We start from the raw sequence: 6,422 nt of genomic DNA on the forward strand, positions 1-6,422 counted from the left end.
AAAAATCAAGTAACAATACTGTTGCATTAATTATAAGATTTGTACTGATTACTCAACAAATGACTTCAGAATTATTTTCCAAGGAACATTAAGATCCATGGTACTGTGGGTGAGTTTGCACAAATGTCTTCCAAGTGGTAACATCAGCTTTAGTGGGTTACTTCTGGTGTTGCTAAAATGAACTCTTGCATCTGGAATGCCATTGCTAAATTAGCTGCCGTAGACATTTTTTGCCCTTTTTGGGATCTGTCTTTGTGGGGGAGAGAGGCGGGACGATGACTTTTTTTTTCCCATAGCAACAGAAAATAGCATCTGAGAGAGAGGCCCAGTGAATCTGATTTCTAAAAGTAAGTATTTAAAGGAAAACACTGATCAGTGAAAGCTGAACTTTCTTACTAAATATTTAATTGTCAGAAGCTTCCTGCACCTTCTCACCCCCGACATGACCACACATAAGCAGCATCGCCAGCAGGAGGCTGTCTGTTGTAGCTCAGGACACCAAGAGTCCAGCTCCCATTTTGAATGAATGACAATACATAACTTTCAAAATATTTGTTTTAGGTTGGGTTAAAAAAGTAGTTCAATCATTTATCAGTCTGTTGAAAAGATCTTCCTATTTCTGTTCATATTTAATAAATATATAAACAACTTTTAGGCCTGTAATTTTTCCTACTTAAATGTGGTGGTTAAAATATCTTATATTAGTGTGACTCCCTCCCCTTCACAATGAATGTTAGCACAGTTGTTAGCTTTTCTGTTATTCGTTGATGTGAGGCTTCAGATTTGAGTGAGAGAGAGAAGAGAGATCAGTATTGGATTTGGAATCTAGCCAAATCTCCCTCTTATCTACCCATTCTATTTCTCAGTTCCTTGGTGCCAGCAATTTCAGTGCATTTCCTGGCCAGTGCAGTAACACTATTGGCAAGATTAAGTTTGTCTATAACAGTAACATGTTCTAGTAATTCTCGAACACTCAATGTTATGGATGACATCTCTTAGCAGTGTAGTTATTGAGCTCTGTTATGGGCTTCTATGGGATGTGGTAGCCCCTTTGCTCATACAACCTCTTTAATATGCAGATGAATAAATGAAGATGAGGCTTGTAGCATCTGATATGTATATGTATACTGGGGAGGAAAGGAGATTTAAAATCCCAACTGAAGTATTAAAAAAAGGAATAGTGGGTGGGGTATGGGGAAGAGGGAAATGGGAAGGAATTTAAATATTCCTTACAAAATTTTACCTACTCTTAGCACTGGTAATCCCAAAGGAAGTCTAACTGAAATTTTTTTTGTTTTGTTTTCAACTTTTCTTGTCAAATACCTACAGAACTTTGTGTAGCCTGTTTCCCTTTGTAGTTAGGTATAGGACTATATGTTGTGAAACCAGTATTCCGACAAAGAAAGTGGCAAGTGTCCTTCTTCATGCTGGATTAAAACTTTATATCTGGATAAAAATATTATGTTAATCTGTTACTTGAGAGTTCAACTGATTTTAACATATATACTCACTGTTGCTGTGCAAAGTGCTTTTCCTGAGAAAATCTGAAATTCTAAAGCGATCTTAAACCTGCAGCTAGCTTGGTCATTAGAAGTTGGTGCTGAAGCTGAAGTTGTTAGGGTGTAGCCACCAGTCAGTGAGGTGTGCCCTACAATAACACAATATCGGTAATCAGCTGCCCAAGACACTTTTTGGCAATTGAAAGATAATTCTTGTGCCTTCTTGCAAGCAGGCATCTATTACACATACACTCACACTGTATTGACTCCTATAACTGCAGTGGTTTTAAAAGGGTGAAATTGTGTCTTTGAAAATCTTTTGCTCCCCCCCATCAGAATCATAGAAGGTTAGGGTTGGAAGGGACCTCAGGAGGTCTTCTAGTCCAACCCTCTGCTTGAAGCAGGACCAATCCCCAATTTTTGCCCCAGATCCCTAAATGGCCCCCTCAAGGATTGAACTCACAACCCTAGGTTTAGCAGGCCAATCCTCAAACCACTGAGCTATCCCTTCCCCTACATCCACCAACTCTGATTGCAAGAATGTGAATAATAGGGGGTTTAAATTTAGTGTTCCAAAGTTTCATGAACTACGCGGTAAGTAACAATTCTGTGGTCCACAATATCCAGAGGACCACATCTGGCCAAGGGATGAGAAATGCCTAAACAAATGATAGTAGCCACACCAACGTCATTTCAAAAGTTGGGGAAGAGGAGAGTAAAGTTTTCAATGAAAAGATGTTATAGTACAATGAAAATACTCTCTAGTTCTGTACATTTTAAGCAGTATGTGTTTCATTTAAACACTGAGCGCTTTGGGGCCTGACTTTCCACAGTGCAGCATACCCACAGCTTCAGTTCAAGACAATAAGAGCTGCATGTGCTCAGCACCTCAAATAAATAATTCCCCGGGGCCAGAAAATATTGTCATTCACTGCCCACATCTGTGTCCTTTCTTCTTTGCCCATTCTACAGTGGCCTCTCTTGCTCAGCTCTTTTGCCCTGTCTTGTTTTCTAAAGTAGAAAGCAGGATGTCAGCCTTTAGCTTTAAAAAAAAAATCTTTAAGCTTGGGTGGTGGTTCAGCATACTTTCAGCTTTGAAGAAAAATTCAAGAAATGAACACAGAAATGTGCTACTTTAAATTCAGGGCATTTCAATACTTCTGTCATTTGAAGATCGGCTTAAACATAATCTATTTTTAAAATATTTTCCAGTCCCGTGTCTTGTACAAAGCTCATATTCCAGGAAATCAAGTAGTATGACAAATACTTATTCCAGTCTGTGTGCTAAATTAAAAATAAGTGCAAACCTTCCTCTTTGTCTGAATGAGTTATGGAAACCGAATCTGTTTTTGCAAATGAACACTGATGTAATACAAGTGGGTGCACTTCAATCTGTGATTTGGTGCACAGATATTTTTCTTACTACTGCCCAATTGAGGCTTTTGTTCTTGTTTCTGTGGTGTTAATTTCTCTGTCATGAGTGGAATAGCCTCACATTAAAGTCAGTTACAGTAAAGTGAAGGACAAGGTCCTGCTTGAATGAAATAAGTTACCTGAAACATTGCCTATATGCAATTCACTGAACTCTAGATACAAGAAATATATATAACATGTATCTATGCAATTAAAAAGTAGTTTCCCTTACTCTAATCTGCCATAGATAGTGTATTAATTCAGTGAAAGGGACTCTTCGTTCTTTCTAGTTCAGGAAACATGCTTTTCTGGCAAAAAAAAAAAAAAAGGCTCACTGATTAGGTTATAGATTCTTTTCCTCTTCTCACCCCTCTTCCAGGCCCTACATCTATCTGTTCACTGATAGCTGCTGTATTTTGTTTGTTTTTAAAATCCTTATACACACTAACATACAGTGAAGACACAGGTTTTTTCACATTTCATCTAATAAAACTAGTTTAGATAATGAAGGTTCAGTTCTTCCTTGGCTCTTGTGTTGTGTACATGCTTATCAACTGCAGTCACTTCCCAAAAGTTGCAGAATAGAACATTATAGTAACCAAGTCAGCAGTAGGAACTGTAACTTGCCTGAATATGCAGATATTCAGTTAAAGTAGTGAGAGAACAAAACCAAAGGTCAAGAGGAGCGAGAATGACTGTTTCTTCTACAGTAGCTCTATTATTTCTTTGTTCCAGTTTCTTAAAAGTAGCTAAGCCTTGCAATGTATTCAAGTTTTTGTTTCTAAGATTAATCATTACCTTGTAACCCTTGTGTTTGGAAATACACTCTAAGCCACATGTTCTGCATTTCTTCTATGCTTATCTTGAACTATTCGTGAAATATTAGAAGTTATCCTTTTAAATGCACAAACCAGGAAATTCACAAGTTCAGATCCTTGCCTTCCCCTAACACACCAAAATCACTATAGCTTTAAACTTGGGAAGATCCATCTCCACATTCATGTTCCTTTCTTAAACGTTTTAGCTTCCACAGTAATAAAAAAATCTCACTTGTTTTTTTGTAGTATGTTTCTTTATTCACAATTGCCAGTGTTAGGAGAGAAGAAAAAAGGGAAGATGGTTAGAAAGAAAAATGGTGTGTAGTAAAACCAGAAGGCTGGGAGGGAGGCAGCGCCAAAAAAATTTTTATTCTTACATTTTTATAATTTCATTTAATCCAAATTAGAGAAACTGCATAAAACTATCAATATATCTTGATCTTGTCAGGACTCTAATCCTTCAAGTATGCTTGTAGCTTTGTTAGTTAATAACAATCTTTGTTATGGAAGTGCCTAGGGACCCACCAAGAATGGGGCCTAGTGCACTAAACCCTGTACAAAGGTGTAGGTAGCCCTGGCCCATAGTTCTGTACAGTATGTTTTACAAGGCACAAAAGTGATTTAGAGAGACCTTGGGTGGTTATATATCCAAATTGCCTGCCCCTTCCCTTCAGCTCCCATATACAAATGCAAGAAAGTGACCTTAGCTTGTCTCTCTTCAACTGTCTTCCATTTACTTCAATAAATGCTCTGTTGTCCTTAAGAGAGAGCAGCCTTTGCTGCTTTATTCATTGAGGATATTATGGTCCTGATATGCTCATACTACAGGAACTATTGAATATTATACCTAGTGATGAGAAAAATTATCTATTCTATTCAGGTTTCAGAGTAACAGCCATGTTAGACTGTATTCGCAAAAAGAAAAGGAGTTCTTGTGGCACCTTAGAGACTAACCAATTTATTTGAGCATAAGCTTTCGTGAGCTACAGCTCACTTCATCGGATGCATACTGTGGAAAGTGTAGAAGATCTTTTTATACACACAAAGCATGAAAAAATTCCTGCCCTCACCCCACTCTCCTGCTGGTAATAGCTTATCTAAAGTGATCACTCTCCTTACAATGTGTATGATAATCAAGTTGGGCCATTTCCAGCACAAATCCAGGTTTTCTCACTCCCCCCCCCCACACACACACACAACCCACTCTCCCGCTGGTAATAGCTTATCTAAAGTGACCACTCTTCTTACAATGTGTATGATAATCAAGGTGGGCCATTTCCAGCACAAATCCAGGGTTTAACAAGAACGTCTGGGGGTGGGGGGTAGGAAAAAACAGGGGGAAATAGGTTACCTTGCATAATGACTTAGCCACTCCCAGTCTCTATTCAAGCCTAAGTTAATTGTATCCAATTTGCAAATGAATTCCAATTCAACAGTTTCTCGCTGGAGTCTGGATTTGAAGTTTTTTTGTTGTAATATCGCAACTTTCATGTCTGTAATCGCGTGACCAGAGAGATTGAAGTGTTCTCCGACTGGTTTATGAATGTTATAATTCTTGACATCTGATTTGTGTCCATTTATTCTTTTACGTAGAGACTGTCCAGTTTGACCAATGTACATGGCAGAGGGGCATTGCTGGCACATGATGGCATATATCACATTGGTGGATGTGCAGGTGAACGAGCCTCTGATAGTGTGGTTGATGTGGCTAGGCCCTATGATGGTGTCCCCTGAATAGATATGTGGACACAGTTGGCAATGGGCTTTGTTGCAAGGATAGGTTCCTGGGTTAGTGGTTCTGTTGTGTGGTATGTGGTTGCTGGTGAGTATTTGCTTCAGGTTGGGGGGCTGTCTGTAGGCAAGGACTGGCCTGTCTCCCAAGATTTGTGAGAGTGTTGGGTCATCCTTCAGGATAGGTTGTAGATCCTTAATAAAGTGTTGGAGGGGTTTTAGTTGGGGGCTGAAGGTGACGGCTAGTGGCGTTCTGTTATTTTCTTTGTTAGGCCTGTCCTGTAGTAGGTGACTTCTGGGAACTCTTCTGGCTCTATCAATCTGTTTCTTCACTTCCGCAGGTGGGTATTGTAGTTGTAAGAATGCTTGATAGAGATCTTGTAGGTGTTTGTCTCTGTCTGAGGGGTTGGAGCAAATGCGGTTGTATCTTTGAGCTTGGCTGTAGACGATGGATCGTGTGGTGTGGTCAGGGTGAAAGCTGGAGACATGTAGGTAGGAATAGCGGTCAGTAGGTTTCTGGTATAGGGTGGTGTTTATGTGACCATCGTTTATTAGCACTGTAGTGTCCAGGAAGTGGATCTCTTGTGTGGACTGGACCAGGCTGAGGTGGATGGTGGCATGGAAATTGTTGAAATCATGGTGGAATTCCTCAAGGGCTTCTTTTCCATGGATCCAGATGATGAAGATGTCATCAATATAGCGCAAGTAGAGTAGGGGCGTTAGGGGACGAGAGCTGAGGAAGCGTTGTTCTAAGTCAGCCATAAAAATGTTGGCATACTGTGGGGCCATGCGGGTACCCATAGCAGTGCCGCTGATCTGAAGGTATACATTGTCCCCAAATGTAAAATAGTTATGGGTAAGGACAAAGTCACAAAGTTCAGCCACCAACTGTGCCCACATATCTATTCAGGGGACACCATCACAGCACCTAATAACATCAGCCACACTATCAGAGGCTCGT

This window comes from Chelonia mydas, chromosome 11 (genome assembly GCF_015237465.2).
Source record: "Chelonia mydas isolate rCheMyd1 chromosome 11, rCheMyd1.pri.v2, whole genome shotgun sequence".
In the NCBI taxonomy this organism is placed as follows: Eukaryota; Metazoa; Chordata; order Testudines; family Cheloniidae; genus Chelonia; species Chelonia mydas.